The sequence below is a fragment of the Plectrocnemia conspersa genome, unplaced genomic scaffold, assembly GCF_051122295.1.
Source record: "Plectrocnemia conspersa isolate PC_06_02 unplaced genomic scaffold, ASM5112229v1 ptg000014l, whole genome shotgun sequence".
Lineage (NCBI taxonomy): Eukaryota > Metazoa > Arthropoda > Insecta > Trichoptera > Polycentropodidae > Plectrocnemia > Plectrocnemia conspersa.
The window spans coordinates 13,489,527-13,513,552 of NW_028277178.1; the positions used below are offsets into that span (position 1 = coordinate 13,489,527).

At 28.7% G+C, this 24,026-nt stretch overlaps 6 non-coding genes across 6 annotated transcripts; 2 read left to right on the forward strand and 4 right to left on the reverse strand.

Annotated features, from left to right (window-relative positions):
• The first annotated feature begins 5,311 nt into the window (after window positions 1-5,311).
• On the forward strand, window positions 5,312-5,382 carry TRNAG-GCC (transfer RNA glycine (anticodon GCC)). The gene has a single exon. It is a non-coding gene; the product is annotated as a tRNA-Gly (tRNA).
• Window positions 5,383-6,969: 1,587 nt separating this feature from the next.
• Window positions 6,970-7,040, forward strand: TRNAG-GCC (transfer RNA glycine (anticodon GCC)). Its single transcript has one exon. It is a non-coding gene; the product is annotated as a tRNA-Gly (tRNA).
• A 1,995-nt stretch (window positions 7,041-9,035) lies between these two features.
• TRNAG-GCC (transfer RNA glycine (anticodon GCC)) lies at window positions 9,036-9,106 on the reverse strand. Its single transcript has one exon. It is a non-coding gene; the product is annotated as a tRNA-Gly (tRNA).
• Window positions 9,107-10,839: 1,733 nt separating this feature from the next.
• On the reverse strand, window positions 10,840-10,910 carry TRNAG-GCC (transfer RNA glycine (anticodon GCC)). Its single transcript has one exon. It is a non-coding gene; the product is annotated as a tRNA-Gly (tRNA).
• A 96-nt stretch (window positions 10,911-11,006) lies between these two features.
• TRNAG-GCC (transfer RNA glycine (anticodon GCC)) lies at window positions 11,007-11,077 on the reverse strand. The gene has a single exon. It is a non-coding gene; the product is annotated as a tRNA-Gly (tRNA).
• A 95-nt stretch (window positions 11,078-11,172) lies between these two features.
• On the reverse strand, window positions 11,173-11,243 carry TRNAG-GCC (transfer RNA glycine (anticodon GCC)). Its single transcript has one exon. It is a non-coding gene; the product is annotated as a tRNA-Gly (tRNA).
• Between the last annotated feature and the right edge of the window lie 12,783 nt (window positions 11,244-24,026).

Sequence of the window (24,026 nt, forward strand, 5' to 3'; positions counted from 1 at the left end):
TGTTAAAGAGCTATGTTCAATAAGCCTTGAATATTTTAAACACTATAAAACGTCTAATCAAATATGACACTATACATATTATTAATATTGTCGTGAATATTTTAATACAATAATAATTGTAATAAATACAATATTAATATTTTTTATATTTAATACAATTATTATCGTATTAAAATATTCACGACAGACTTTATTTTCAATCTTTCGTTATAAGCTGACATGCATAAGCCTAAGCATTACAACAGGATAAATTTTTATAAGGCAATCAAACATAATGAATACCTAAAAGTAAGTATTAACCACCAGAATAAAAGTCTGATATTCAGTGACATATATAATTAATTATCATTAAAAATGTTTATTATAATTTATCATCAATAAATGTCACTTTGCACCTAAAGCCGGTTTTCAATAAAAGTGCATTCTAATATAATTTGAGTATACTGCCATGCCACAAACTTAAGGCCCCTGGATTATTAATCTACACCTTACGAACTATGCTATTTTGACTTTAATATTTAATTTTAATATTATTATTATTTTTAGAATTATATGTAATATAATTGTAATCAATAGATTTCACTGAAACTAATGTCAGTTTTATTAATAGCGTATTTTAATAATATTAAAATACGACTGCCGCTGCCAGGGTTTAAACCCACAACCTCAAAGATACTAGTTTGAGCCGTTACGGACTGCACTATTTTACCTTTTAACCGGTGCTTTTTTTACAAATTATTTTTTTTAAGACAAGTTCGCGAATTATATATTTTTATTTATTAGAGATTATTGTACTAGGTTTACTTATCAGTATAAAAAGTATTTCATATTTATTTTTGTAAAGAGAAATTACTGGGGACTCACAAAAAGTCGCTGACGTTTAAAGGGTTAATTATATTATAAATATTATGCAAAAAATATGATAAATTTTATAATAAATATTTTACTACAATAAAACATTATAACGACGCCTTTAAATGGATTTAAAGCTGTTTAAATATATTTGTAATTAGTTTTATTTATTTTAAGCTCTTTCTGATTACTGCTTAATTAGGATTTTCACAAGAGTGTAAACGCATCAGGCTAATTCTAGTTTTATTAAAACTGAATATTTACAATAAATATATGATTAATCGGTACAAAAATTATTAAATATCAAGTTCAACATTTAATTTAAATTTAATCAACAGCTTTATTTTTCTTTTATTAATGGACCCGACATGAGCCACAAATACGTGATATCAATGTGATTTAATAACTACCTTGTTATTGTATTAGTATTATTATTATGTATAGGTAATGCAAAATTGCCGTTAAAGCAAACTAAACAATTAATTATAAATTATGCAACGCGCAAAATTCTCAGAACTCTTAAATGAAAATTAATTAAAATAAATTTCCGACTATCTCACGCGACACACACATTTCACGCAAATTGGTAGTCGTGCACAGTACGCCCACTGGCGTAATTATACGCCTTCTTAATTTAAAATCTTTTTAATAAAGAAGGCGTAACCCAGCAGTGAAGGGTTGGCTCCCAGATGTCGCGTCTCCTCCAACAGCGATAATTGTATGTTCCGGTCGAAGAATTTCAATCCAGGCTTGGAAATTGAGCAGGCGTTTCGCTTTCCGAATTCTATTTTCGATTTTGTACGACACCGAAAAAAATAAAAAAATGAGATAAAACACAGAACATAGAGAGACGACATAAAACGGGATAACTGGCCATAAAGGGAATAAACCGCGACACTGTCACGATGGGCGCCAAATTATTGGCGAACCCGTCGCGACAAGAATAAATATTACCTATTGCCACTGCGTTAATCGTTAGTTTTAATACAAACAAATTGTTAATTAAATTTAACATAGTGCATTTAAATTTGTCTTGATTATACAAAATACCACAATAAGCCATTTATATTAACAGGGTGCCTGCTAGAAATTTCCAAACATAAAAATTGCACTTGCGCAAAAAAAATCTCGATACTTCATCTTCCTATATCGAAGTCTACTAAATCATTAAATTTTATATTTTGTTTTGCGTTTTTCAAATTTACAATTATTAGTATAAATTATGAATTATTTAAAAATAAACCAAATAGTTTATTTTTTATGAAAGACGAGATACGGTAATAAAAATACTAATAATACCATTTCGGCAGAAAACACAATTTAAATAATAATCGTTTATTTGTTGCAGATTATAAAATTGAATTTAAAAAAAAATAGAATCACCACTAAATGTTGAGGTTAAAACGATTGTCATATGAGTCAAAATCAACTTTGACGGGTACTTGTGAAATAAGTGTGTAATCGTAAAACTAACACGCTAATGGAAGATCAGCATTAACTATAAAGATAACCCGCCAGTCGAGTATATATGAACAGTTTCCAAGAATACTGTAAGGCTTGAAAGGCTCGTCTAGGGATAGTGCTATTATAGGTTTTTTCCATATTAATTTCAACAAATATTATTTAGAAACATGAAAGACTACGTATATATTATACAAACAATAACATATTTATTATAGAATCTTTTAATAAATATATTAAAAATATTTTATTATATTTTATAGGATCTTACATTAGCTTAAAAATCAATATTACTTTATCATATATATAAATTGATAGAATATTTTGAGTATGTAAAACTTGCTTTTAACTCACAATATATGCAGAAACATCAGCTCAGTACCTCATTTTTTTTAATAGATATATGTGTCGGGACCAAAAAACTAATTACCGCAAATAGTCGGATTCAATAACTTCATATTATTTTATTACAAATAAATTTGCATAGCAACAAATAAATTATTATAGACAATTGTTACTAATTAATTCAATTGTATGTAATTAATAATTTACACGTGTTACACATTAATATGTAAGCAAATTTTATTTTTTCCCCAATATTTCTTGTCCGGCAGTCGTTAAGAGAGTACACGATCTGGATCGCGTCGCTTGGCACTCCATCTGGCGACTATTTGTGCTCGCGCTTATTGTGTTTGCGTCTACTGCCGTCACAAAAATAAATATAAATTTTGGTAATATATTTAGCTTATATTTTTTGTAAAATAAATTTATTTAAATTTTGCAATCCGTTGTTTACGCAGCATTTTCTTAGTACATAAATAATTGTGCCGCATTTAATCGACTTATAAACGCATCTTTAAATTACACTCGATTCAATCGATATTTTAAAAGAATAAAACATCGCACATAAAATAATACAACAACAAAGTGCTCCAATTAACTAACACACGTCTGTGCTATTTGATATATGTATAAACAGATGAGCTTGACAAGAGTCAACATTACGTCAAGTAGTTGAATATAACTCTTACATAAGCCACGGAAATTTTTTTCGTTTCCTAATACGATTGAAATTTCAACATCTATTAAAAATTATTAAGAATAAAAATATTAGGCTTTAGAAAAAAAATATTAAATGTATGTATTTTTTATATATTATGTAATTTTTGTGGATTTTATATGAATAATTTATGTTAAAAAACCTTCCTACTAATTTTCAAACTACATAAAGAATAACTCTTAAAATCCATAAATTTTTTTATGGATTTTAAGAGTTTTAAATTTCGGTAACTCTTGATAAAATCAAGGACCGTGGCTGGAAGATTTTATCCAATCCGCCCTATTCTTCAGACCTTGCTCTTTCCGACTACCCTTTATTTTGATCTATGATACACTTCCTAAATAGAAAATCAAAATAGAGACGACGTAAAAAGGAAGCTATCGAAATATTTTAAATCAAATCCTTCAACACTCTGTGGTAATAAAATTTAAAAAATTGCTGAAAGGTGGGATAACGACAACAATTTTGAAATCATCTAGTATTTATAAAAAAATTATAGTAATAAATTAGGGGATGTGAGCAAATAAAATACACTAAACAATATTGGTAAAGTTATTTTTACATTTTTAAATTAATATCTAATAATATGTTGGTCACTACTTAGCATTAGCTGAATTTAATTTTTATTTGGTATAATAATTTAATATACAGATGCAGGTAAAATTTGTAAAACAGATTAAGTCACTATATATATACTAACGCGAACGATATTTGTAGCAAGTTCTTTATTTTGAAACGGTGGCTATATACTTTTAATTATTTATACTTGAAATGGTTTATCGGCAATGTGTTTTTGTTGAAATATCCATCATATAAAGTCTTGAACTTGTTATAAATAAATTAAATTGTAAGATACATTATATTGCTTTCATGCCTAAATGGTAAATGTTCAATTAGTTTTGTTATACGTTGACTTTTCAACGGGTACTGGTTATTTAATAAAAATGTAATTGCACTGAGAGACAAAGCCCATTGTCATATTTTAATTAAGAATTCCGACCCATTTTGTGTTCTAGAAATTAATTGTGATACAATTCATTGCAAATGTCGAGTCAAAATGCCATAAAAACAAAATGTGCCTTTTATTAATTAAATCTTTACAAAATATCTTATTTAATATTACACTTTTTTACATTAAAATCTTTTATGTTTTATTTTATGAAACAAGTTTTACAAAGCGATATTAAATTCTTAAAAAAAAATATGTCACAGAGATTCTTTTATGATGTTACAACGCTCTCGAGTTTATTTGTACATATAAAAATACAAGAGAATAAAGTCACAACAGTGAGATAGCACACGTTGCACTCTCAGTTCACAACTCAAATAAATCACGTCGTTAAATTTTGCAAAACAGGACATATAAATTTCATAATATTATGTGTACATATATTTAAATCAATACGTTTCGGCTTTAACTAGCCATTGTTATTATCTACGTGTACATTAATTTTGACAAACATTTATTGGAACAACTTCGAAATTAATCTCTACGAATACACAAAAGCAGTCACAACTACAGTTCGAATGTTTATCATAATAACTGTACAAAATTTATGCATTCTGAGAGAACAGTGGCCGTTATTTATCATGCGTTTGTTAGGCATTATCTTTAACCGCGTGTTTAACTAGGACTTGAGCAAATTACAAATTGGTTTACCACTTCAAAATACCAATTAATCTCTATATACTTTTATACTTGATTAAGGATATACATATATAAGAATAATCGCGTGAATAAAAAATAGCAAATTTTATATCTATGTAGAAAATTTTAGACAGCAGACATAAACTTATGGAACATATGTTTAAACTGTGACCCAAAAAAGTAAAATGAAAAAATTTTTTTTCAATAAATTTAATAAACATATGTGTAAACAAGTGTGTGAATACAGTTGATTTAAAAGTAAAATTAACATTTTTTTAATTATGTATACAGCATCGGTGGTTCAATGGTAGAATTCTCGCCTGCCACGCGGGTGATCCGGGTTCGATTCCCGGCCGATGCAAGTACATATGTACATACTTTTTTTAATTTTTTTGAACAAAAACTACCCTTTTGAGAAAAATGAACTATTGTCATATACATCTTTATTAACGACCTCGAAAGTGGCCGTCTTGCAATTTCAGTTTAAGGCGTAAACATGTTTTATTGGTAGGACTAACAAGCAATGCAATTGGCCCACCATCATCCTCATCTATGCTTCGCCAGAGTTTAAGAAACGAGCTGATAGTAGACGGCATTTGCAATATAGATGGCCAACGAAGAACGACGGCAATCAAGGCAAGCTGAGGGAGTGCTGCATTGCCACGAGAAACATTAGTGGATCAACTTGAGAGCATCACGAGGACACAACATCACGACGGCAATCTCAGATACTTCACCAGTACTGTGTGCTAAATATCTATTAGATTTTTTATGTTTTCTATTCCGAAAGATAATGATTTTACAGCCGAATAGACGCCGAAAAGGCTAGTTAGTTTATTTTATTAACATATAAAAATTACCACAAATATAAAAAAATATAGATGCCACTGTTAGGCGGTGGAGTTAAAATATTAGGTTATAGAAGTCAGAAAGACGTATCAAGTTGTATTATGTCTTTGAAGCAGTTGGGATTCGTCTTGAAGAGTTTTCATGTCGCATCGTAGATGAGGATGCAACAAATCTTGGACACACACCTCCAAAATATGTTCTTGCCTTAAGAGAAACGGTTCAGATAGTCACTTATACTTAGTTCAGAGAAATGATACAAGTACAATAATATTTACGAATTATTAATCAATAATTTGTAAATAATAAATTAATATGTTAAAAAAAAATTAATTTGCTTAAAATAAATTATTAACTAGTGACGCACGGGTGAGTCACAGGCGTTTAAGTGAATTTGAGATCTTAATGTAGTTGTCTAATCAGTGGCGTAGCTATGGAGGGGTGGAGGCGACGGGCCGCCCCGGGCGGCACTTGCTTGGGGGCGGCATATTCGCGATGGGATTGTCTAGTGTAGTTCTTAATGCACTAAAACATATATACATCAACGAATAACAAAAGCTAAATAATAACGAATTTATTATTTTAAGAAATGCTGATTTTATGCCCCTGCAAAAAATGTATGGGGGGGCGGCAATTTTAAGGATCGCCCTGGGTGGCACATACCTTAGCTACGCCACTGCGTCTAATGTACATTAATAACAAAGATATTTTAAATATTTATTTACTTGCTATAAAGTATACATTTTGGTATGAAACAAATATGTGAGTAATATTTTTATAATTTTTAAATTCGGGGGAAAACTGCGGGGAGCGAGTCCTATTCATGTAAAATATTTTTTTAATTTTTCATATTGTAAAATAATGTGCAAACAATTAAAACTACAGTTATTCTAGTTTTAGTTTATTGAGTTTTTAGTATATTATATCCAAATAAGATAGCATTAAACCTTTTTATTGTTTAGTATCAAGTTGGAAATTTTAAATATTTGACTAGTTGCTGTAAACTATGTATTTTAGTATGAAACACGTGTGTAAACAAATGTGTGAATATATTTGATGCAAGAGTAAAATTAACAAATTATTTTTTTATTAATATATACAGGCATCGGTGGTTCAATGGTAGAATTCTCGCCTGCCACGCGGGTGATCCGGGTTCGATTCCCGGCCGATGCAAGTACTTTTTTTAAAAAAATTGCACGTAAATTATACGTGTAGAAAATAAACTAAAAAAAATCTTGTTAATTTTTTAATTGCGGTTTTTTTAATGTAAATAATTTGCTTACGCAAATTATTTACATTAAAAAAACCGCATTATATAAAATCATTAAAATTTAATTTTATATTTTCTCTAATCAAAATTTAATTTCATAAATTAATTTCGAAAACATAATTGCTAGTGAAATTATACGCTGCTCCAAAATGTATATGAAACTCAAAACATCCATTTGCTGTTCAAACCTAACCTAAACGAATTAACCTATTGAAAGTTCAAAAACTATTAATAGTATAAGAACTTTTATAAGATCAATAAGTTTTGATAATTTTAGGTTAATTTTGGATTTAAGCAATACATGCACTTTATGCAACTATTACAATTTCAGTAAAAATAATTTTTTACCAGTATAAATATAGTTTTTCTTACTAGGTTAGCTAAAATGTATCAAGCAATTTAAAAAGTGGCAGTCGCTATTTAATACGATTCACACATATGAAATGTCAGTTTAGAGCAGCATTAAATTTCACTTTCACACATCAGATAAATTATATTTTCACTAGTAGAAAAATATACATCTTCCCGTAAAAATGTATACTTGATATGATTTTACTGATTACATATATATGAATAAAGGCAAATAAGGGAATTTGATCAACCTATTTAAGCGTCAATGTTAATAGTAATATAAATATAAATTGTCACTGTATTTTATATTGGTATGTTTATTTTTCTAAAATAATATGTGAAGAATATTAAGTATATCTTTCATTCGTGTGAATTAGAGCAATATAAATAAAATAAAAATTTTCATGACTGGGTTGATAATAAATATTTATGAGCAAATCCGCCCTTATTTTATTGTATTTTTTTTATTAATTTAATTTAACATTTATGGCGTATAATATTTGTAAATAAAATATATCCGCACATTTTAGGTGGTGTTAAAAATACACACAAATTTAGGTACCATTATAAATAGTTGGGGTGCGTCCAATTTCCGAAATTGTTGAGCGCAAAAATTTAACAACACCGTTTCACGCTCAGCCTATTAAATTTCGGCGATTTCTTCTCAAAAATTCTTCTAGCGAGAGCAAAAATATTTCCAACGTTTCAGATTTCAACGTCGTTTCTTGAAAACACCCCGACACTGTAGTCTGCGACAATGTGTAACGTTTAAAGCTTTTCGTATTTCAGCCGTAAACGCTCGCTAACAATGTCTGCAAGTTCTCCTTTTTAGAATTTAATAAGAATAAAATAAATCAATTTGAGCAAAACGCGAAAAATGACTGATATTATGTTACTGGTAATTGTTTATTAAAAGTTTATCTATTAGCGTTAATTTGTTATGCCTAGAACTTATTAGTAAAGATTTTAATATATGTTGATAAATTATTATAAATTGTTTAAGTAACGACTGAGAGAGGAAGAACTATTATTTTAATAAAACAAATCAAATTTCAGATTTTTAAAAGCGTTTTTTATTCAAGAAAGCCATTCATTTAAATATTTGTTTTTTTTAATTATTTTTTAATTATGCAAATAAGACTAGCAATACTAGCAAAAATTCATATTGTCTTTGTAACATATTATCAACAATAATCGCTTATTTTCACTTGAAATATATTCTGAAATAACGATCGAGTTCAGATCAATAAAGAAAAAAGTCAATATCAATATTTAAAAAAATATGCAATGTTAATTTTATATGCCAAAAAGATAAAGAACAAAGAATAAGCTACCACTTATATTTGAGTTCTTAAATTTACTGAGTAAATTCAAAGTAAGAAAGTCTTCTGATACTTGTGCAGCTGAGGATTTTGGATACACTAAAACCGTACAATGAGATATCAATATACATGAAAACTTTTACACCAGTCTATTTTTGTTTGTACTTTTCTATTAACATATAATCTATGTTCAAAAAAATTAAAAAAAGTATGTACATATGTACTTGCATCGGCCGGGAATCGAACCCGGATCACCCGCGTGGCAGGCGAGAATTCTACCATTGAACCACCGATGCCTTGTATGATTGCCATGTTTTTCTAAATTTTACTTTGTTTTATTTTTGTTTACACATATGGCATTTGTGTAAAGACATTAAAAAGTACTTGTGCTTGAAGCAATCATATAAATAGCATTTGTATTTATTTTTCGAATTTCATTGTTTTTGGTGACATTTCTTTTCGACCATGATAATAATTATATTGCAAACAAATGTAAAAATCAACCAAAGTGATTTCTTCATACAAAAGATGATGACAATTTTTACTCAATTGCCAATTTTTACTCATTTCCCAGGAAGTTATTTAGAGAGCCGATATAATTTTCAACCCTGAAGCTGCGTGGCAATATTATGGCAAAGCGGCAGTGGAGGGGCATGCTCGCTTGATGAAGTGACGGTAGGACGTCTTTGCTCGGCCCTGTAACATTTTATAACCAAGTAAACTCATAAATAAGTTATTTATTTTTTATTATGTCTTTCGTTGCCACACATTTTCTAAAGTTCTAAAATTAATTTATTGCAAGCTAAAAACCTCATGATTCATGTAAAAAAAATAATCCGATCCGATTTTATTTATGTTTTTGTATCCTTGGTACTTCGTGTAAACTATAAAGAAAGTCAAGCATTTGTATTTAAAATATGTCTTTGGAAAGTTGAAGCAGAGATTCTCTTCTAGACCAGACATAGTTCCCGATTTCGTTTTAAAAGGCTTGCTGCTCCTCTTAAGCGCATTTTTGATTTATCTCTTAAAACTTTGAAGTTCCCTTATCTGTAAAAATGCACAAAAGTCACCTAGATTCATAAAAAGCGTAATATTTTAAACTTTTAAATTTATAAACTCGTTTCAGTGCTCTTTGCGCCGCCGGCTAAATTAATTTAAATATTATTCTATTATTATATATTTACAATGACTGTCAGCATATCTTGATAAACCAACAGCATGGTCTTCGTTTCGATTAATACACGTTTTGTCCTTCTCGACAAGGTTGACTAAATTCATTAAAATGAAATTTACTTTCATCATAAACATGTGGTTATACTTAGAAACAAAAAGGATAGAATTTCTATAGTTACACACGCGTTTATTTCTGAATTATGTATATACATATACATATATGATAATATTTTTTGAGAATATTCTGCGGAGAACACCGTATAATAACCAATTATTGGAAACGACGCTTTGTGGAGGTTGTAAGTTATTTGTATACGCTATTATGCACGTTTTTAATATTTTATAATAAACATGTACTTGTACCGTTGTTTGTCTTTGGGTCATTTACATAATATAAATATGACACTTCGTGAAAAAAAGTCATTAAAACTCTTTAATTTAATTCTAAATGACAAGGAAAACTGTGCCATAGATTAATTTAATATAAAGAGCAACCATAATGTTTACATATAATGTGCTAATAACTTGTATGTTTTTAAAACCTAATAATTGGTTAATAGAATTATGAATTAATTGTTTACTTTGCTATTAAACATATCATATAATGATATAAGGTATAAGGATAAAACAGTCAATATTAATCCGACTCTTACATACAAAAAAATATATGTATAAATAAAATACTTGAATTACACGGTGTTTAATTTTTAATTTATATTTTTCATACATATGATCTGCATTTAAAAAATAATACAAAAAAATTATCCTTACTTTTATTTCAATATGTTTATATTTCATCAATTTAAGTTTGTTTACACATATACTTTTTATTTAAAGTGAAAGGTAAAAAGTAATTTGCATCGGCCGGGAATCGAACCCGGATCACCCGCGTGGCAGGCGAGAATTCTACCATTGAACCACCGATGCTTCATATAATTTCATTGCAATGCTTTTACATATTTCTGCTAGTAATATTTGTTTACACATATGATTTTTATGTATAAAAAACAGTAAAAAACAACCTGCATCGGCCGGGAATCGAACCCGGATCACCCGCGTGGCAGGCGAGAATTCTACCATTGAACCACCGATGCCTTATATAATTTCATTGAATTGATTTTTTATATTTCAGATAGTTACATTTGTTTACACACATGATTTTTGTGTAAAAATACAATAAAAAGTAGCTTGCATCGGCCGGGAATCGAACCCGGACCACCCGCGTGGCAGGCGAGAATTCTACCATTGAACCACCGATGCTTATATATATTATTATAAAAATAAATTAATAATTTCTCTTTTTCGTATTACATATAATCTTGTTTACACATATGTTTTATAGCAAAATACATATTTAATAGCAATTGGTCAAATATTTGTAATTTCCATGTCGATACTAAACATTTTATTATGAAATCTATAATATACTTATAAATGGCATATTTATATTTAAAATAATTTTTAATCTTACAAAATGGTTTATTAAAAATGTATGTAACACTATTTTCAATATCACACATTTCGGACTAGCTTTATCTGAGTGACTTAAAAATCGCAAAGAAACGGCGATGATTACAATTTAAGTATTTTTTTTTCTGTATGAGAAGCTATTTTATTTTATTTTTTAGGATGTAAAGATAATATTTTTTCAATATTATCTTTTATAACGTGTATTTAATGGCATCAACCCTAGAAAAAAATATGGGTAATACTCGTCTTTATACAATATCGAATTCGAGTATTTTTTACTACTTTACTTGTTTTATTTATATGGTTTAGTTCCGTTTAAATTACATCTGCTTCCAATCCTAAAAAATACTATTTTTTTCAAATAATGGGGTAAAATTAGCGATAAATGGCTATATTGATGGGCTTATGGATCTTTCTATAAAAGCACTGAAGCATCGCTTTGCAAAGCTTAAAGCTCAGAAATAATTTATTTAAAGAAAATGCAGTGATTTCAAATAATAAAATATTTTAATACAGCAAACTTAGAGTTTTCTTACTAAGTCAAATGCTCAAAACTCGTTTGATTGTAACTATGTATATATCTATGAATTTTATTCGGAATAAAACCGACATTTTTGCCAACTCTCGCTTTTCTTTTATTCTGTGTTTTTTTTAAACATATAGGTTTTCCTTCATTATTCTGACATCGCTCTCGCGCACACGTGTACGGAAGAGAAGCACATAAAAATATGTTCGATCCACAATAACCGAATGATGAAAACCGAAAGTTTTTTTCAACATGTGCGACGGACGACAATTGAAAAAAACCGTGTTAATACCATTCGAAGTCAACCATCTATGACAAAATCGCTTAAGATATATCGAGATATCGTTTTTCAATCGGATTACTACGGATTTGTCAAGCGACAGAGACAAATAACCGTGCGATAGTTCTCAATATTCCCATTTTCCCTTATACGACTTTCTGAATTACCCGGTGTTTATAAAGTAAACGCAACGTCGTCAAAATTGAACCCTGCGATAAATTATTACAATATATAATATGTAGTACACTTGGGATAATATTACAGTATATTTGATGGATATTACTGTGTATTATTAAATTATTCATGGAAGTATTGAATATGTAGCTACGAAATAAAATCGTTCATATAAATTGATTGGTTTTCGTAGAGCTGTAACGCAGATGCAAATGCAGGAGCTCCAAAGAGGCTCTGAGCTTTGAAAATCCAATTAATTTCTAAAAGGCATACCGCTCTAGTTATGCACTGTTATCCGTTTACTCTATGCCTTGGCTAATATGAATTGTTCTGTTTTATTTCAGACAAACTAGCGCAGTTTTGTATGACAGTAGTTTGCATAAAATATTTACTTTTTATTTTAATAATTACATCAGTAAACTCTTTTCAAAAGTTTATTATTCCTAATTGCATAAATAAAATGTTATTTTTTTAGTAATTTTATTAGTGGCAACTAAAAGGTGAAAAACAACAGATAGGCTTACTTCGTCACTCTGCGCTATCTCAGTGTTAGCATACATTGTGATTTTGATGTTATAAGTACTTGATATAAATTAAAAGAGTATCTTTTACTATTTACTAGCTAATGTAACCAATAAACTATTAATTTACTGAAATAACTTCATGTACTGCTTACAATTGATCAGACAGAAAAAAGCATTTGATAAAATAAATAAATAAATAAAAGCATTGTGTTCCAACGTGACAATGGCAAGAAGCTTCGTAAAAACTATTACTATTTGTCTAAAATATTTAAGTATATTTGCTACTAAACCACTTGGATTCGTTTTGCATACCCAAATCCCAAGAATTCTTTAACCACACAAATGAAAGTACATAGTACCTCTATTCATCGAGTTAAATGCAGTTTTAAAACAATAAATAGGTGGTGTGTCTGGATATTTAGTTCCCTAGTCTTTTTTGGAACTAGTCAAATTAAAAAAATTGCTCTATTTTTGATTTTTCTGTTCAGAACCCACATTACTATTTTCCTTATATTTTTACTCATAAGGTTGCATGCGAGTCACTATAATAATATTGTTTAAAAGATCATTGAAGTATTCCACCCATCTATCTGAGATCTTTAATTTTTTTACCTATGACGGTTATTTTTTTATCCTTACACATGAAGTTTCTTAAAATAAAGAATATACTGTTATTTCTCTCTTTGAGCTCTTAAATCTCTTCTTTGATTTTACGGACGTAAAGGTACAAATAGTTTGAAATAAGAATACAATTTTAGTATATATTTAAAAACATAAATAAACGTATTTCATTCATCGGTCAGGTTTAAGCCATAAGCTTCGGGATTACGTAGATAGATATAAGCCCTATCGCAAACTGTTAAAATCGGTTGAGTAGTTTTTGCGATATTTCGCTTGTAACATTGTGTGACATATCTACATATGCATACGTATATAAATAAATACAAAATTGTGAAGCTATTAAAAGATCATCTAGACATGATCCGGTTGCATATTTCATACATTGTGATAGTCGATAGATAAAAATCGAACGCAATACACTCAAATTAATCATAACATAATAAGCAGTTAAGCTTTCAAAATGTACATCATGAATATTTTATGCATAATAAATTTATAGTTAACTCTCCTCGCGTTCATAATTTCATGGGACGTCACATAAAACTCACCCCCAAGGGTGAAAAATTGCCCCCCGAGCTCTCTTCAGATCCAAAGCTAAACTGAAAAATATACGTTTAATGCATAATTTACGGCAAACAAAATTTATGAGGAATGCACACGTATGGACAGACGCGTGACGCACAACACACGCGCGTGTCGACTCATATATACATATGTTATATTATACAGAATGGCTGAAAAACATTACGTTATAATAAACAATATTTGAAATTTTTTTTAAATTAATTTTGTTGATAACATAAAAAATATGTATTATTGGCTACTAGATAAATTAATATCATATTTAAATACGAAAATAGTTTATTATTAATTATTATTATATTATATTTTTTTATTTGTAGTCTGCCTTAATAAACATTTAGCAAGTGCTTTATATTCTTATGGCATGTAGATGAATCACCCATTTACGATTCACTTTATAACTATAGCTCTATTCCTATATCCTTTCTCTTAAAATGTTCCGCAATTTATATATATATAGGTTAATTCCTTGGTCAACATATTTAAGTGCTTCTCTATTTGGCTCTTATATTTTTAGGTCATTATTTTTATTTCAGATTTTTAATTATTGATTTTTATTTTTTCGGGTTTTGAAACCAAATGGATTTTATTTTTTCGGGTTTTGAAACCAATTGAAACCAAAACTTTGCAGCCAAAATAGAGGCTCAAAAGGAGTTTTATCAGTTAATTTGCACAATTCACCGAAATAAAATATTGTCAAGATGTAAATATGTTGTAGTCTGGGCGCTCTCGTGTGTCACTTTAAATATTGTTGTCTGCCGTCTTGAATCTTGTGTTTGTCTGCTTGATCGTCTTTGGCCCTCTCATCTCAAATCACAAGATTGTCTGATGTTTTCATCTCGAATCGATTGATCGGCTGTCGTACTCTCGTCTTGAATCACAAGATCTTCTACTGATGTGACAAAGTGTCAGATCTATTATATTTTTGATTCGAGACGGATCCGGCGAATCACAAAAAACACTTAGATCAATTGCATCGTTTGTATATTCGACCAACGAAATATGTTTGCGCCTTTAATAAGTGAAATTCGCAATAGGCACATATTTTTAAGGTTGTAATGCAAAGGAATATATAGTTTTTTATGCTGATAGACGAATTGTCTATTGCATACTTAATGCATGAGAGGACTGTTTCTCTGGATATTACAAACGTTTAACGAGGGAGCTAATGCTAGTCTGTTTAGTTACATCTCTGTATTATTTATGATTTATTTTTTATATTTAACAAACATTACTTTTATGACTTTTTTATTATGTCTTGCATTTTTTGAGGCCCTGAGTTCTTCGATTAAAATCGGCGACTCTTATCAGCTTATTGCAAAAAGTTTTAAGTAAAGATTTCAGTTCTTTCAATTAAATTCTCGGTAGCTCCTGTTTTAATAATAACCTTTTGTTAGTTAGGCCTATTGTTCAAACGAGTAATTATTTTCTTTTCTTACGTTTGAAAGTGTCATCCAAATAACCTTGGTGTTAACTGCAAAACTGGACAAAGCCCCCACAATTTCAAAAATATATTTGTGCTTAAATCGCGCTTATATATTATACATCAGTAAATGCTTTAGACAATAATATTTTTTCAGTCTATAAACTATATCTTCAGATTCAGGCATTGTGCATTTCTAGATACTTTTTACTGTTTGCTAGAATTGCTGTGTTGTTAAAACCTTTTTTGCGCCGTTCTGGTTTTTCTTTATATCACGTCGGTGGACCACCACATTTAGCGACCGCTCACCAGGGGAAGTGGAAGCAGTGGTAGTGAAGACCAGGAATAAGTGAGGCGTATATGCTCTAACAATAATACGACTTTGTATCTCGTTGTGATGACTGGTTAATGACCTTTATTTACTTTAATCACTCCATATGTATACGAAATATGTAATACGATACACGTGTACTAATGATAATTAATTATGAACGAGAATCACGCGGAAATAATTATTACCATTTAATTTAATTAATTTTTAGCATCTGTATAAAAATTAATTCGTTGTTGCTTAACAAAAATAATACGCTGTTAACTTGTTGGTTTCAACACCTCAAGGACAGATTTTTGTATATTGTTGATTTTTTTTAAGAAATAATATTTCGTATAAAGTTTTTATGAAAATCTAAAAGAAATGTCATTAGCAAAGGTTTATATTATAACAAATAAAGTTTTATTCATTAAATTGTAACTAGTAATAAAATTGTAAGCATTGAAATAGTTATAAACCAACATGTATATATAATGTAATTATAATAAAATAAACGCTTAAAATGTAAGCTTTTATTTACTTTATTTGCTCGAAATGTATTTGTTTGATTGTTCTGTGTTAAGAGATTATTCCCTGATCTTGTGTTTCTTAATTTCATTTTACAATAAAACAATTATAAAGTTTTTAACAATATTATCTTAATACTTTATTCTTACAAGAGCATTAAAAATATCTCTTTGGCAAATTATTAAAAAAATCATAGATCTCAAGAATATAATTGATCTTTTATTAGCCTTTGAGCGGGTAAATCATAATCAATTAACAATTGATTATTTTCTTTTAAACCAAAGTATTTGTACTGCTAATTGATTCTAATGATCTCTATTTACCTACATATCAGATATAAAGCCAATATATTTTTTAATGAACGTTTTTAAGCAATTGTCCAGCCTTTTGTCCACATCTATTATTTTATAATTTGGTACACATAAGCCATATTTAATATAAATCAACTTAATATTTATTTTACATAATACTTATAAAAAAGTAAGGTAAGTGAAAACGGTGTCATTATGAAGGCAAAAACAATATTTGTTTTTAAACAAGTAAACTAATTCTTTGTATATTAAGATTTTTTGTGGTAAGCGCACCCTTTCTATATATCGGTCTTAAGGCCGCAATGACGAAAAGCTGTTTAAAGTGAAGTTCAAAAAGGTGTTTATTTAATTTAAGCTCAAAGTGTAAACCTGGGTATTTAGCTTAAAACTCCTGTCTATATTACTGTCCATCTCACTTTTGAATGGCGGTGGTCAAGTTTGTCTACGTTTCGTAAATTTATTTGACTCGGAATATCATTCGTATACAAGATAAGGTGAAACGGTCCAAATAAACCTCCCTGAGGTACTCAAGCTGTAATTTTGCGCGGTTTAAAATGTTCATTATTTAGCGAAACAACATAGCTTTTACTTCTAATGTATGAGCGTATTAAGTGAAGCGAATAGTCAAGGTTCTTATATTTGTACAGTTTGTAAATCAAACCTATATTTAAAATTAAAGCACGTTCTCTTTCATATTTTAGAATTAGCGCATATATCAACGTAAAACTATGAATTTCATCCTCGTGACTCTTAGAAGCTAAAAAAATAATATTTAAGATTTTAAAACATAACATATTATGTAAGATTTATAAGGGGTACTGATCTTTTACATGTTGCATACCATATATTTTTTTACTTGAGCGCGATAAGTTAAACTCTATGAATATATTTTTGATAGCATTTACTTTTCGTTAGATGTTGTCATTTAAAGTATCGTTTGTTTTTTTTTTGCCAACCTACACATATGTATATGTACTCGGGTTTTTGATATAGTAGCGTATAAAAGAATTTACGAGCAAAATCTGGAGGAAGCTATTTTTCCGATAATTTCGCCCGAAGTGTTTTTACGTCACCGTTTGTCATAGAGAGAGCGCTTTCATTTCATTTTGACCGGCTTTTTATGGTTTTATGGCGGCACTTTCTGGAATTTTATGCGGTGAAACATGAAAATTTGAACTAGTGGCGGGACACGTCCCGCTCGTGATGGGACATCATTGCAGGGCGTTTTACTTACCAAGGCCTAACACTATGAATACTGATATCTTGGGCCGCAAATGCGTATTAAATTGCCGATCGTATTAGTACTGTGAACGCACTTTTTACTCTGGTGTGCTTTTTATATAATCTAACATGCATGAACGCACAAAAAGAGAAATACAGAATGTATATATTCACAATGCGAGTATAATATTCAATACTATTAGCCTAAATCCGTCTTTCATTGGTTAATCGGTTTAATATAAAATACAGGCAGACACAATTTAACTTTGATTTTAACATTCTTAAAATCAACAAACGTTCTTTGAAAATTAATTTTGCAATCAAGCTAATAATAGGTCGTATTAAAAATAGATGAGATAAAATTAAACATAACCAGAATACAATTTAAAAAGCAGTAGAAAATAAATTAACACCAATGAGAACGAAAAACATCGAGTTTTATGGCAATATTTTATGTATGCATAAATCCCAGTAGTGATGTTATTTTGCATATTTATAATAATTCTAATTTATCAATCAAATCAAACAAAATTTCAGAGACATAGAAATCAGTCAGTAAAAGGGCCGAGAAAAGCTAAAAATGCGAAAAGCGATATATTTAAATAAACATAAATTTAGTAAAAAAATATATTTATACTATATAATTTATATTGTAGATGTAATCCTTTAAAAAAGTAACATATTACAATAATTTATAATATAAATCTAGAACACATTTAAGGTTGAATTTAGAAGCTTGAAAATTTAAATGAAATATAATTATATTAATCCACATTACGCTCTATTAAAATAAGTAACTTACCATATACAAGCTGATAAACTTATCTTAACAACTGCACGTACCTGAAAATAAAACAGAAAATGTTTTAATTTACAAAATAGAAAGTACCTTTAAAGATAGATCTAAATAAAAGTCTTCTTGCTACTTAATTAAAATCAACCAAAAAAAATAATAATTACTAATAAAAATTTACTCGACCTGTATCTGTTTAATAATTTATTTATAAAATAAAACATATGCTTACATTAAATAAATTCATTGTAAATCTCACATTTGCATATGTATTTAAAAGGATAGATTACATTCAACGAAAATGAAAATTACTTCTAATCACACGTGTAACTCTTTTTCGTGATTGATAAATACAAATTAAAAATGAATTATATTTCTAGAAATTTGTATATAGCACCACCTAATAAATAGTTATTATTTGCCTATAATACACAATGCATTATTCGAAAATGCTTTCAATATGAGCATTAAACGCGATTTAGTATTTAAATTTTGCGAATACAAATATAGAAATATACTAGTATATTTCACATATATATATTTAATATAAAGTGTTGATTAGATTAGTTAATTTATTAGTCAATGAAACAAAATGCTTTGCAGTAATTAGTACTAATTTTCTCTAATGGCCTTAATTAGCATATGCGGTTAATAAATTGTGAATACTTACTTTGACACCACCAAAATTCCCATTATCATCATTATAATATACATATAAATACGTACTTTTAAAACTTAAATAACTATTATCTAATATGACTTTACAAAAAATATTGAATAACATTTACACTAGTGTGTTAAAAATTTTTATTTCTTAAACTTAGATATAGATAATTATATCGATTAGGAATAAACTAATTTAAAAAATATAATATGTACTCGATATACCAAGTGCCTTAACTTTTAATTCAACTGATGGTTATATTAATGGTATATACTATCAGTAAAAACAACTAAGACATGTTAGAAACCTGACATCTACAATAATATACTTATAAAATAACTATAATACTATGAAAAATTCATGAGCTTTAATAAAGTGAATATATTTTAAATTAATAAAGCTTAAACAGTTTTCGTTAATAAAACCTTAAAATATAAGCTTACGAAATTAATAATAAGAATATTTTATGTATATATGTTCATATAAAAATATACTTAAATTTAAATACGCGTAATGAAAATGTAATGTTTTTCTTAAAAATATTTTTTTTCAACTAATAAAAAAAAGATAAGTTAATTTTTTATCTTTGTATCATAAAATATCTAAATAACAAAAAATAAATTAAAAATTTAACAGGTATTTTATAAATTATTTATCAAACGTAAAGTTGTGGTTTTTATAAAAAATCTTAATTTTTCTCCTTTTTTATTTTGTAAATATATGTGCGGGGCAACCGAAAATGCCTTATATAAATAAGCTTTCGAGCTCTAGTGTTAAATAATATATTAGATGTTTAAATTAAACATAAATAATAATTTATATAAATTAACAAATATAGAACACTCAAATAATCAATATCCGATTAGAAAATTCTTCAACTCCCTTTATGTAATATGAAAGACGATCTCTCCGGATACGTGCAAGTCAAATTATATCAGTCAAATGTGAATTTCATTTTGCCAACATAGAATAGATTGAAACATTGTATGTAGGTACAATGCTTAGTAGAGAATAAAAATGAGATACAGAAAGTACAACAGGACAATGCTTAATGATTCTTAGAATATCGTAGCTGTTTTTTTTATTTTATCAATATTTCTACAGGAACTGTGAATTTATAAATCATATTCAGTTGCTAGTGAAATAAACTTGAATATTCTTACGTAAGACATACATATACATTTAAATACAAACTGGTATTAATCATCTTAATTTGTGTCGTTGCTTAACGAGAAAGTGATTTTAAACTTTAAATCAATGTAATTCCTGCCTTCTCATATTATTACTGGTGACAGCAAAACAAGAGCCTATGGTTATTATAAATAATTATAAATGGTACACTGTATTAAATTTAGTGTTATTAACATTTATATGAATTAAAGTTAAGTATACGTATGAAACTTACTAGATAAAAAAGTCTAGTCAATTTCTTGTCAATACTTTATGAGTAATAAGATATATATATGCTATCATCTTTATACATCACTGTTAGTTTTGATTCAACACACGTTTTGTATTAACGTAGTTTCAGAATTGCTTTGGATTACTATCTATGGATTATATACTTGCATTTATGCAATATATGTGTAAATATACTAGCGAAATACATACAAAATAATTAAAACATCCCTTAAGAGTGTTACGAAATATTAAAAACGTCTTTGTGACGAAACATGTATTTTTTTACAGCTACAAAGCTTACGAACGAAAATAATGTTTTATTTAAGTGTAACATTTTTAACAGACTACCTAAAAGTTAAAACATGTAGAAAATTTAAGAAAAATATATATAAAATATATATAAAGGCGAAGCTTTATATTTTTTAATATGCAAACAATGGTTTTGAAGATATTCAAAATATTTTTATTTTCGAATATGCATCTAGCATCACCACAGACGTGAATAAAATCACATTTAATGACAGTGACTGTCATTTGACGACACGTGATTTTAATTACGAGTAAGTAGCCGATATAAAAGTCATATGCTACGCGGCAAATACAGACCTTCCACATTTATTTAGAGCTTATATGTATATTTAGCAAATTTAAATTTCTGAATTACTTGGATAAGTTTTTTGAAAATAAGTTATAGGAATCGATAAAAAGATAAATTCTTTAGCTACCAGAAAGATAAAGGAAATTATAAAGTACTATACAAAATACGTCATCATGATTTTTTTATACTTCTAGTCCTAGAGCTTTTTACCATGCCGCTTCTCTACACACACACACCAACACGTGTCAAGACGAGCATTTGGTCTGCTACTAAAGCACATGCGGGCTTTCACGGCCGGTTTGGCGGTTATTAGAAACGGCGAACGCGAAAACCGGACGGGCAAGAGTTTGGCCGGATGTAACGAAAGCTCGATCCTACCGTTTAAGGCCAAGTTGGAGCTTTAAGCTCGACACACACATACACAAACACATTCAGCCACTTATCTCACACCACAGTCTAGTTTTACACACTGTCCTAATATTTCACTCTAATAAATCCAACTCCTTGTATATTGCTTGTTATCTCGCGGGTTAAGCTTGTCGCATTTTTTTATACCGAGCACAATATTCGCAGCACAACGACATACCATGGTTATGTTTAATATTATAATTTATTTTATTTTGGGTGGTTTATATTTTTTTACCTCTATATTATATTTCGCGAGCTGTGCCGGGATCAGGCTCAATTTTATGAGTTCGCTTTCATTGTATTTTTTTTTGTTTGTGATATTATTTAGATTGGGCTCGTCACTCGACGCAGGGGTTGATAAACTTTTGCAATAGAAAAGCTAAATGTAAATTTCAAAAGTATGCTTGACCAGCCGTTGCAAAATTCTCAAAAAAGTTACTAAATATATATTCTTAAACAAGCTTATGTGAAGCAGCAAATACATAATATGTTTACTTATATGAAGTTATTATTTAATTTTTTTTGAGTATACATATAAATAAGAAGAGCAAAGATTTTTTAGTGGAATATAATGTTAATAATCAGCCAATAATATAGGATTCCCCAAAACTTTATTTTATTTAATTGTAAGATAATAGAACTTTTCCTTATTTCTATCGAACACAGGCTTCGCAAAACTTCACAAAAAGTGAAAATAAGAAAAACCCTACTACTACAAAAGTGTGTTTTGCCATTTCAGTGGCAAATTCCCGCGCGCAAAAAGGATTACGAACGGTGGGCAAAGTTGTTTTTCGGTTTTCAAACAAATATTTACGTTGCCCACGCATTTTTTTCACGTCTCTTCTCTTCTCCCATCCACCATCCTATTTCCCCCGTTTTATAATACGACACGAACCCATTTGCATTTCGCTCCGGATCGTCCGGGCTAATTTGATGACCAAAGTCAACAAGTTTCGTTTCCGCGTCGACTTTCGCTCGTAATATCCGAGGACTTTGCTTTGTAATATCCGATGGGGAACCAAGCGATGGGTCACGTACGGGACCAAAGGGTCAGATCATTTTGCAAAATAACCGCTAAAGAGCCTAAAGGGCCGATACGACCCTGCGGAAACGTACACCGGCTGTTTTATACTCAACTTATGAAAGAAGAGTTAATAATATATTTTTATATTATTAGCACTTTAAAAACCCATTAGTTATTAACGCAACAGCGACAAAGCATAAAATGATTTATTGAAATAATATAAATAAAAAGGTACTAACTGTAATATACCAAGGAATATTTAAATAACCATGTACTTAGCAATTTTTTGAGGAAAGATTATTTTTATAGTGATATAATTATTTTTTTGTAATATTCTGATTTAAATTTATACGTAAGTGCAACTTTTGCTTTATGTATTTATTTAATTCAAAACATATGTTAATTTTAATCGTATAATATTTATTTTATTGTATATTATAATTTTTTTTTTAATTTTGATTACAAAACCAGCAACAAATAGCTTTTAAAAGTCATTGAAATCAATATCTTGCTAAAGCACGTTCATTTTTTCATGAAATTCTGAGATAACTGTTAGTTACATAGTTGAATTTAGTAAGCAAAAAAGAAAATTTTACCCTTAAGGTTAATATTACACCGCTGAGAAATTCAGACAAAAAAATATAACGCATGTTAAACTTTGCTTTATATTAAAAGTAATCACTAAATTACTGTCGTATTGTTAAAGTACACAAAAATATAACTTCTTAAAGTTAATTTTTATTTTTATGATATAGTTTCATAATTTAATTTCCTTTTAAATGTTGAACCTTCTTCCACATTCGCATCATTTTTTATCCCATTAGCATAAGCTTGTAAAGTCTTTGATGCAAAATATTCCGATAGCCACCCTTTTCACAATTTATGCATTTTGATTTTTTTCCTTTTAGGAAGTGTCGCATTGATCGAAATACATAGTAGTCAGAAGGAGCAACGTCTAAAGAATAAGATAAATAAAATAAAACCTTTAACCCTAGTTCCTCGATTTTATCAATAGCCAATTTCTGCATATTGTACAATACAATGTCTCATCTCCGGTTATCAAATGATCAAAAAAATATGAATACGCGCCGATTTGTTGTTTTCGCTTCGTGTAGAACACATACACCTTGCTTCCAAGCCTTTCCAATTTTATTAATTTGTGCCGTGTATGCACTGTAATCTAAC